Here is an 11,559-nt window from a genome sequence, read left to right as displayed (position 1 = left end):
CTTGACCGAATTACAAAGTAACGCTTATCTAGACAACAACAAAGCTTGTTTACTCCAGGTCAGCTCTTCTCGGGGTAGCCGAGGTCAGGGTCCGGGGCAGGTGCTTCCAAGCTGTTGGCTTAGCTCTTCCCGCTCCTGTCAGGGAGAGAGGTGATACTCGGGGCTCCCTCAATAGTCTCCTGACATGGGATGACAAACCCCCGCCCCCATATGTTAGAGGGTCCCAGGCAGGATTTAATGTCAGAGACCTTCCTAACCTGCCGCTCTGCCCCTTCCAAGCTCTGTGAGTCTTCCATCACCTCCAAGCTCAGAAACGAATTTAACCCTGACCCTTGCTCATAGCCACCAGGGACTGCCACAGCCTGGAGTGGGGGGTGGGGTGGGCAGGAAGTCTTGAGGCCTCTCTCTGCTGCTGCATTTTACAGATGAACAGACTGAGACTCTGAGAAGGGAAGAAAAGACGAGGGGGTCTCACAAGCCAGAAAGACCCCGACAGGTTTGAAGATGTGTGCGGTGGCATCTGGAGGCCCAATGCCAGGCACGTAGTAAGTGTTCCATAAACACTGGCAGAGGAGATGGAGGAAGGAGGCCAGTGTGAGTCAGATGGGGACTTAAGGGCCCAGGGGAGGGGTGAGTGAAAATATTCAGAAAATATTTAGCCTGTGAGATTCCCCAAGGCCACATACTAATAGAATGGAGAGGGTAGGCAGGTGCCCTTGCTCATCCCTGTACTCCCTGCTACTGGGAGGCTGGGAAGATGGGTGGGTTCTGGGCAATACAATGAGAAACCATTTCCTAAGTTAGGAAGAAAAGGTGGGTGTGTTGATGTGCACCTGTAATCCCAGGACTTGGGAAGTTCAAGACCATCCTCAGTTATACGGTGAGTTCCGGGTCAGCCTGGGATACATGAGACCCTGCCTAAAATGAATTTTGTTTTTTGTTTTTTTTTTTTTTTTGTTTTTCGAGACAGGGTTTCTCTGTGTAGCTTTGCGCCTTTCCTGGAACTCACTTGGTAGCCCAGGCTGGCCTCGAACTCACAGAGATCCGCCTGCCTCTGCCTCCCGAGTGCTGGGATTAAAGGCGTGCGCCACCACCGCCTGGCTAAAATGAATTTTAAAAAGAAAAGAAGGAGGCAAATGAAGGAAAATGGGGCAAAACTGCACTCAGGAGGCAGAGGCAGGTGGATTTCACAGAGTTTGAGGCCAGCCTGAACTACAAGCGAGTCCCAGGACAGCCAAGGCTACGCATAGAAACCTTGTCTCAAAAAACCTGGGGGGGGGGAAGAATGTGGTTTCCCATTAGTGCCCCAAAGGCCCTGGGTCTTCTGCAAAAAAAATAATAAAAATGAAAATAATGGAGGCTGCTACTGCCTGTCCCCAGGGTTCATTACTTCCCTTCTCACCTTCCGCCGTCTTTTGAATCATTTCTTCATTTTGTTGGGAAGGGGAATAAGCATGTGGAGGTCCGAGGCTGACCCTCAAGAGTAGTTCTCTCCTTCACCATGTAGGTCCCATGTTCTGTCCCAGAGCCACTAGGCTATGCATCCTGAGACCTGAGAGGACCATGACTCAGGTACTCGCCCCTTTCTTCTCTGAGGGCCTTTATCCAGAGGTACTGCCTGGGTGGCCTCTGGGTCCTCATCATCAATCCCCGCTGCCTTCTGTGCCCATGAGCACTTATATCCGTGCAAGCATCGGAAGTCCAGCTGACACTCGACGGAAGCGTACTGACTTCAAGTCAAGGTTTGCCCTTGAGCTGACTTTGGATCCTTTGTCTAACATACACTGGTAGAGTCTGGTGCCGTGACACCTACAATCCATAGTCTACAAATTGAGGCAGAAGGATTGAGTTTCAGGCCAGCCTGGGCTACATAGTGAGATCCTGCCTCAAAAAAAAAAGAAAAGAAAAAAGAAAAAAAAAAGAAAAGAAAAAAGAAAAGAAAAGAAAAGAAAGAAAGAAAAAGAAAAAGGAAGAGAATAGGGGTTGATGTCATAGCCTGCCTTTTACTGACCTGCCATTCACCAATGAGGCTAGACTGGCTAGCCAGCCATGCCCAGGGATCCCTCTGTCTTCGTGTCCCCAGCAGTGGGATTCAAGCCATCACTAACCCACCCAGATCTTTACATCTGGGATTGAACTCAGCAATGGCTTTACCAACGGAGCTGTCTTCCTAGACATATGGTTAGACTTACATGGAGCTCAAGGCAAAGCAAAGCTCATCTATGGACAGAGGGGAAATAATGGAGACAGGGGTTGGTGAAACAAGGGCACAAGAGAACTTCTCGGGTGACGTAGATGAGGCTGTTACACACACACACACACACACACACACACACACACACACACAGTCCACCGTGCACCAAGTCTGTGCGTGTTTTGGTAGAGAAATGAAAAATCAATACCAGATAGAAACCAAGTCCACAAAGGACAACAGATCAGACTCAAAATGTTAAAAGATGAGAATTTTTCACCAAGATCCAGATTGACAGCTGCCAGGGAGACTCAGTTAGCTGAGTTCATGATGCCCTGGGCAAGGCCAGATTCCCTAGTGACAAAAAATAACATTGTAATTGAAAATGGTCCCAGCAGAATAGGCAATGCGGCTTGCCATGGCTAGTTAATAGCAATTTAATATAGATATGCCTCGAGCCAAAAGCCAGTGGCTGAAGTGACCGAAATAACCTGTTTTGGCGTGTGTGGCCTGTCAGGGGATAGAGAACAGGCCTCCATTCTGTCAGACAATTCCAGGAATCCCGGGTCCTGTGATAGCTGGCCCGGCAGCAGCATCGTGGAGGCCTTGAGCAACAGGCTGTGGACCTCCCCTGGTTATCATTCAAGTCAGGTCTGGTGGGAGGCAGTGGACCCACACGGTGCGGACAGGAAGGAGCCCCAGCCCTGTGGAATCTCCTCCCATCCAGAAATAACATCCTTTGACAGGCAGCTTATCGGCATGTTTTCTCAAAACAATTAGAGCCCCAGAAACTCACCATGCACCTTCAGCAAAACATGGGCAGTTGGGGCTGTACACATGTCTGTTCTCAGGGTACCCCTGAGACAGGTCTCTTCTGGCCCAGCTCCCCTCTCCTCTCCTGAGAAGGCAGGGCCTGAGAACGTGTTTGCTCTGCTGCATCCACAAAGGGCCCTAGAGCAGAGCTCTGACTCACAATGGAGAGACTTTGGTTTCACCCATCCCCACAGAACGTGTTTGCTCTGCTGCATCCACAAAGGGCCCTAAAGCAGAGCTCTGACTCACAATGGAGAGACTTTGGTTTCACCCATCCCCACAGCCCTGCTACCCCTGTGTGACAGAGGAAGACCACATCGGGCAGGTCACCCGCAAGGTTCCACAGGAACCAGCTTGTCACCCTGGCCCATGGGCCTCCCTTTCTCAGCCTCTCTCAGTTGCTGCTTCTCCTACCTCAAAGAGCGAGGAGGACCGAGAGGGACAGAAGCATTTCTGGACTTCTCCTCTCACGGCAAATCATCTATTTGTCTCTAAAGTTCCGCGGGCGTGTCTTTTCCTCTGGGGAAGTTTATATGTTACTGTGTTCCCCTGAATTGTGAAACAGATGTACATAAAGCTTTATTACATATTTTGGTACGTGTCAGTGTGTGTGTATAGGAGCCAGAGTGGGATTTCACATGGCCTGCTCAATCGCTCTGCTTTATTCCTTTGAACCAAAGTCTCTCACTGAACCAGGGGCTAGGTTAGTGACCAGCAAGCCCCAGAAATGCTCCTGTCTCCGCTCAACACAGCCTCAGGGTTACAGGTGCACAGGTAACCATGTCCGACGCCCCACAGGGTGCTGGGGTCTGAACTCGGGTCCTCATGCACAGCAAGTGATCTTCCCCACTAAACCAGCTCCCAAGTCCAAAGAAACGTAAATAAAGGCAGCGGTGGTGCCAGCCAGTGTGGGTGACACAGGGTGGGCAAGGCAGGGCCAAACCACAGCCTGTTCTCTAAGAGGATGTGGATGCCACCTTTAGTTCGGGTCTCCAGAGATCATCAGAAACATTTGGAATGCTTGTGTTCTTTGACCTGTGTGTCTTAGTTACTTTCTCATTTATTTCTTTCTGTTTTCCTTCCTTCCTTCCTTCCTTCCTTCCTTCCTTCCTTCCTTCCTTCCTTCCTTCCTTCCTTCCTTCCTTTCTTTTTTTTCCAAGACAAGGTTTCTCTGTGTAGCCCTGGCTGTCCTGGAACTATGTAGACCAGGCTGGCCTCAATCTCTGCCTGTCTCTGCCTTGTGAGTGTTGGGATTAAAGGTGTGCACCATCACCACCCCATCACCACTGGGCTAGTTTCTCTTTACTGTGACAAGATACTCTAACAAGAGCAACTTAAGGAACAAAAGTTGCTCATAGTTACTGAGGGACAGAGTTGGGGGGGGGTGGCACAGGGACACAGCCGCAGGCCGGGAAGGCATGGTGGCCACCCCCATTAATCTAATAAAGATAACCCCCTACAGGCAGGCCCAGAGACCCATCTCCAGGGTGATTGCCAATTCTGTAGAACTGACATTTAACACTAGTGTATTACATATTTCAGGTCAGAACATGGGGAGAAGTCATGTGAGCAAGGATGAGAATGTTAGAACCCCAGGTGTGGGCCCCCCTCAGGAAACCCTAATCTCTCAGGGTTGGAGAAATGACGCAGGAGTTAGAGTTGCTGCCCTTGCAGAGGATCTGGGTTTGTTTCTCACCACCTGGTTCCCAACTACGGATGGCTCCGGCTGCAGGGGATCTGGTGTCCTTTTCTGGCCTCTGAGGGTACATGCATGCATGCACTCGCATGTACACACACACACACACACACACACAGGAAGGGGGTCAGGTTTCAAGACAAGGTTTCTCTGTGAAGCCTTGGCTGTCCTGGAACTCACTTTGTAGACCAGGCTGGCTTTGAACTCAGGGATCCGCCTGCCTCTGTCTCCCAAGTACTGGGATTAAAGGCATGCACTGCCACCACTTCCCTGCTGAGAATGAATATATATTAAGAAAGAAAGAAAAGGATGACCTGGGACTTTGCCTGAGATGGAAGGCATTGTGAAGCACAGTACTGTCTGTCCTTGGCAAGGCCTGGGCCGAGCAGGAGTGTTGGACATTGGGGGTTCTGGCAGGACAGTCCTAAGGAGGCTTGTGTTGTGCCCTGTGCTGACTGGACACAAGCTGGAGCCGTTCTGGAAGACGCCCATCAGAATGGCTCGTGGTGCATTTTCTTGATGGATGGTTCATCAACCAACCCTTGGGCCGGTGATCCTGTGGGCTGTGAGAAAGCAGGCTGAGCAAGCCATGAGAAGCAAGCCAGTAAGCAGCACCCCTCCACGGCCTCTGCATCAGTTACTACCTCCAGGTTCGGCTTGAGTTCCTGCCCTGACGTCCCTGAATGATGATGGGATTAATAAGGTAAAATAAACCATTTCCTCCCTGAGTTGCTTTTGGTCTTTTTTTTTTTTTTTTTTTTTTTTTTTTTTTTTGTAATCACAGCAGTTAGAAACCCTAACACACACAGGGGCTCGGACAGGCTGGCAGCTGCTGGCCCTGTCTGTCCCTCTGGCTTCAGGTGCTGAGCACAGCTGCACAGCGCTGTGGTGTTACACCTCTTTCTCCTTCTCCGTAGCCTGCCTTAAGTCATGTCAGCCTCATTTCAGAGGGGAGGAAGCTGATGCCAGAGGGGTTCGGCTTTCTCACACAACCCTCATCCGAACTCATCAGCGTGTGGCTCCCAGCTTCTAGGTCCCCCGTTGGAGCATCCTCAAAGCTCCCTGCACCTCCTCAGTGTGACTCTGGGGACACATGGAAGGCCTGTCACCCTTATCCCCAGGGAACTCCTGATCTAGAGGAACAGATGCAAATGGTAAAGTCCAACAACCAGTGCAGAGGCCAGAGGCCTTCTTATTAGTTTTAGATTTATTTCATTTTAGTGTATGAGTGTTTTGTCTGCATGTGTAGGTGTGTGCCCGGTGCCCCGCAGAGGTCAGAAGAGGGCACTGGATCCCCTGGAACTGCAGTTACAGGTGGTCAGGAGCTGCCGGGTGGGTGCTTGGAGCTGACCCTGGATCTCTGCAAGAGCGGCGAGTACTCGTACCCATTGGGCCATCCCTCCAGGCCCCTGCGTTCTATTCTTTTTCTCCATCTTCTTTTGGGGTTGGAGTTCTGAGACCAGGAACAAAATGGAGATGCAGCCTGTCAAGTACAGGGCACCTTAATTGGAACCCCTAGCCAAGGTTTCCCAGGGGCCCTGAGGACCCAACCCAGTCTCCCAACCACTGGCTGGTTCCTCTGTGTTCCACAGGCCCGGGGCATGGAGCTCGGAGTGCCTTGGGGAGGTCCTGTGTAGGAGACTCAGTTCTCATCTCACACTTACTTCCCCGGGCCTCATGGCTTACTTGATGGCAAGATGGCACAACTCACCTGTCCAGCTGCCTGGTCTATAAGGGCCTTGGGTGCGGTCTGCAGGCAAGAGGCGTTAAAAGTTCCAGGGCTGGAGGGAGGACAGGGTTCGTCACAGGCCAGGGCCATATGCCTCACATGTCTAAAAGTCTGTCTGTTCCACAGCACACACGGCCAGATGTACAACTCCTTCCCCAAGATAGCCCAAGACCCAGGATCCTGGAGGACACGGTTCAAGGGATTCAGACATTTTCTTCAGAGAGGGTCTCACTACTTCCTGGGAGGGATCCAGGGACTGGAAGAAGAGGGGTGGGTGGTATCCCTGCATACTCCTTCCCAGAAGCCAGTCTTCTCTCAGACCTTCATAGTTTTCTGTTGTAACTCCCTGGGACACAGATGAACAGCCCTGGGCAAGCTGGGGGGGACAGACAAGGGACAGGCTGGCTCCAGATGACAGGCTCAGTGATACCTAGACTCCCCGAGCCTCTGTGGTCTGCATTCCCACTCAGCCTCTGCTCCTCCTCTTTTGACCATTCAAGCCTGCTTGCCTCCACCTTCTGTAGAAGAAAGGACATCAAGTGTGGAGCTTCCTTCTGGAAGGCTTAAGTTTCCTCTGGCACCTGCTGGCAATATGGGGGAAAACCCAGAACAGGAGACCTGGGCTGTAGGTAAGGAGCCGTGCCTGGCTCGTGGGAAGATCTGTTTCATCTCTCACGGCTGGCTCCTACTATAGCTGTGCTGAAGGCAATAAGCTGGGGCAGGTGTGGGGAGGGGGCTAAACGGTGAGACGTTACAGCGGGGTTCCCAGTCTGATAGAGAGGATCTAGGCTCTAGGCTCTCCCCGTCCAACCCTTGGTCCCATCCCCACTCGACAGGGAACCCGAACCTTGAACCTTGGTCTTGCTCTTAGATGAAGAGACACACTCTGGGCAGTGGCCCTTACAAGAGATCACTCTTGCATTAATAACGAATGGTGTCTTTTTTTAAAGGAGGGCCATGCAGGGAGGTAGTGTCCAGTCACGGTTTGCAGGGCAGCTCTCCAGGGTGCAAATCCATCCATTCTGTCATCACTCCTTCCTCATCACAGACCGAACACCCACTTAGCTTTACCTGGTAAAGAAAAGCGGCTAGGGGCTGGAGAGATGGCTCAGCGGTTAAAAGTACTGACTGCTCTTCCAAAGGACTCAGGTTCAATTCCCAGCACCCACATGACAGCTAACAACTGTCTCTAACTCCAAGATCTGACACCCTCACACAGACATACGTGCATGCAAATACATGCAAATGAAATAAAAGTAGAAGAAAGAAGAAGAAGAAGAAGAAGAAGAAGAAGAAGAAGAAGAAGAAGAAAAGGGGCTAAAGCCAGTGTGAGGGCACCAGGGTGGAGCCCCTGGAGGGGCAGAAATGAACAGGAAAGGGAGTGAGGAGAGAAGGAGGGGATAGACAGCCAGGCCCCCACCAGGGAGCAGACCTCTCCGAGGCTGCTCCTGGAAGGCTGCCAGGTGAAGACCTGCCCGCTCCCACATTACTGCAATACAACAGCGCTTTCACGGTTGAAATGTCCTCTCGATCCCTCAGCCCTGGAGAACCCACCCCACCTCTACAGGGCCTGTGAGCTGCTAGTGCAGAACGAGGGGCGGGGGTGGGTGGGGGGGAGGGGTGGGGGGGAGGGGCGGAGGTGGAGATGGGATCTGCATTTGTGCATTCATTCATCCCTGCCAGATTTATTCCCAGGGACTGGTTCCCCACCTGCCAGCCTCACCATCAGGACCACTGCAAAAACCTCACCATCAGGACCACTGCAAAAACCTCACCATCAGGACCACTGTAAAAGCCTCACCATCAGGACCACTGCAAAAACCTCACCACCAGGACCACTGTAAAAGCCTCACCATCAGGACCACTGTAAAAACCTCACCATCAGGACCACTGTAAAAACCTCACCATCAGGACCACTGTAAAAACCTCACTGTCAGGACTGCTGTAAAAACCTCACCATCAGGACCACTGCAAAAACCTCACCATCAGGACCACTGTAAACAGAGGCTTTTTTCTGTCCTGCCCCATCCCACAGCTGCTTCCAAGTAATTGCTCAGAGGTTTATATTAATTATAAATGCTTGGCTGGTGGCTCAGGCTCATTACTAACTAGCTCTTACATTTAAATTAACCCATTTCTATTCATCTATGCATCGCCATGTGGCCCGTGGCTTACCAGTTCTTTGACATCTTGCTCCTTGGGCGGCTGGCTGGCATCTGCCTGATTCCTCCCTTCTCTTCCCTTCCTTAGTTTGATTATAGTGCCTAACCTTATCTTGTCTCACCATGGGCCAAACAGCTTTATTATCAACCAGTGAGAGCAACACATATTCACAGCATACAGAAGGACCATCCCACAGCAGACCACAGTAGCATTCTGAGCCTCTCTGGCTGTCCATGGGTCAGGTTCACTTCTAGACTCCAGACTGTCCTAGGATAGCACCCCCACGTAGAGATTTTCAAGTACTTTTTTCTAGACATGGTGCTGAAGCGCATGCCTCAAGGTCTACTGTTCATCCACAGGGCAAGGTTTATTGAATACCTTCCAGGAGGCAGCAGAGCAAGGACCGGGAGTGCCCTTCTCTCTCCACTCTGGCCCGAGAAGCAAACGCAGAAGCGGGGGTCCTCACTCAAAGGGATTTTTCTTCCTGGCCTCACAACAGCAGGAACGGATTATACCAAATGGTTCCACTAGATGGTACTAAAGGTAAATGGTTAGGAATGGAAAAGGCATTGGGACCTGGAGGTAGGTGGGGGTGGGATTTTTTTTTTTTTAATTTATTTTTGATAAGAAGTTCTGTAGCAGCCGGGCGGTGGTGGCGCACGCCTTTAATCCCAGCACTCGGGAGGCAGAGGCAGGCGGATCTTTGTGAGTTTGAGGCCAGCCTGGGCTACCAAGTGAGTTCCAGGAAAGGCGCAAAGCTACACAGAGAAACCCTGTCTCAAAAGAAGAAGAAGAAGAAGAAGAAGGAGGAGGAGGAGGAGGAGGAGGAGGAGGAGGAGAAGAAGAAGAAGAAGAAGGAGAAGAAGAAGTTCTGTAGCATGAATGGTGAAGACTTCAGCGCTTCTGTTGACAAATGGTGCACATTTTCACAACTTCCTCTTTTGTTGTTTTTTTTTTCTAAAAGATTTATTTTTATTTTATGTGTATGGGTGTTCTGACTGCATATATGTACACTATGTCCATGCAATGCCAGAAGGGGGCATTTGATTCCCTAGAACTGGTCGTAGGTGGTTGTGAGTTGCCATGAGGATGCTGGGAACTGAACTCCCATCCTCTACAAGAACAGTAAATACTTTTAACTGCCGGGCCCGTTTTCACAACCTTCTTATGGTGAAAATAAAAATGTAATAGCGACTGAATACAAAACATGAGTCATACAGATTTACGGTGAGAAAAATAAACAACTTCCCCCCCCCCATACACACACACAGTGAGAGCGTTTGCACTTGCATGCACGAACACACACACACACACACACACACACACACACACACACACCACACTGCAGGTCCTCCAGGGATTAAGCTCAGTACCTTGTATGTACATGCTAAGCATGTGTTGTCTGAGAAAACTTTCCTTGGGGGGAGATGCTACACACAGGTCTATTCAACCCAGATAGGGAGGCCATGACAGACCAAAGTACAGATACCATTAAAATCCAACTTAGGGAGCCATGAATTTTATTGGGGTTATTTACATGAATATGGGTAAGGGGTTACTTATAGGCGCAGAAACGACCCAAAGACAGCTGCATCACCAAAGCCCACCCCAGCACAGGGGACAGCTCACAAAGCTGGGGACACTGCACAGCCTACAGGCAGCTCAATGTGTTGTAAGTGTCCTTTCCAGATGCCTCAGCTGATCTAAGCCTCTTCAGGCAGCTCAGCTGGTTTCTGCTTTTTCCAGCAGCTGGTCTGGTCTCAGAGTCTGCTAAGCAGCTTGGCTTTCCTAGTCTGAGGGGGACGCTCAGCTTTTATTGCTTACTCTGGCAGGGAGGGGCCCAGTGAATCTGGTCAGTTTCAGGGACTTCCCGAAGCTATTTTGAGTTGTTTACCTTCCTGTTTAAGGCCCAGTGAATCTGGTCAGTTTCAGGGACTTCCCAAAGCTATTTTGAGTTGTGTACCTTCCTGTTTAAGGAAACTGTAACCCAAGAATGAATTCTTTTTAGGGAAGCCTGCTGGTCAGTTTTGGATCATCAACTAGCCACAACCTAAAATCATCTGAGAAGAAAGAGGCTGGGGCTTGTGCTGGACTGCCCCCCAAGTGATCATTGTAACCACCAACCAGTAAATTCAAAGGTTACATACCCTCACCCAATTAAAAGAGAACAGAGATAAAAATAAACCAATCCGAGTTGCACCCGTGCAAACCCCCCTAACCCCCCCAAAGGGCTTGTGGTTTTTGCCTTTAAAAAGCCAGCCACACAAAGAAAGGGCAACTCCTCCCTGCCTCACTGTATTGGGTGTAGGAATGAGTCCCCTGTCTAGACTTGTATCTGCAGAATAAACCTTGCTGTTGCATTCTGGACATCCAAGGTCTTCGGTGGTCTCTTTGGGGGTCACAATCTGGGCATAACAGATTGATCCTGTCCAGTGTGTTCCTTGCACTCGCTGCTCTTGATCAACTTTTGCTGAGTTTTGTGCATTTCTCAAAATTGCCAGCCTTCCTTAAAACAATGGTTCTCAACTTGTGGGTTGTGACCCCCAAGGGTTTGAACAACCCTTTCACAGGGGCTGCATATCGGATATTTACATTATAATTCATAACAGTAGCAAAATTACACTTATGAGGTGGCAATGAAATCATTTTATGGTTGCAGGTCACCACGGCATGAGGAACTGTATTAAAGGGTCATCGTGTTAGGAAGGTTGAGAACCACTGCATTAAAGGGTTAGGTGGGCTACCAACCGCTCTGATGGCTTCTGTCTGAGCATCAGACATATCCATTGCTCCCTCAGGAGACTGCCTCAGCAAGTGACTCTGCCTAACTGCCTTCTGGTGGCTTTTTCCCAGCATCCTGCAGGGGTAATTCCAGGGGTTTGCACAAAAACCTCACATTTTTCTTGAGTTTTTGTACTCTACCCGTGAGTTTTTTGTTTGTTTGGTTTGGTTTTTTGTTTTTCTAGA

The sequence above is a fragment of the Peromyscus maniculatus genome, chromosome 20, assembly GCF_049852395.1.
Source record: "Peromyscus maniculatus bairdii isolate BWxNUB_F1_BW_parent chromosome 20, HU_Pman_BW_mat_3.1, whole genome shotgun sequence".
NCBI classification, from domain to species: domain Eukaryota; kingdom Metazoa; phylum Chordata; class Mammalia; order Rodentia; family Cricetidae; genus Peromyscus; species Peromyscus maniculatus.
This window is presented reverse-complemented; position numbering follows the sequence as displayed.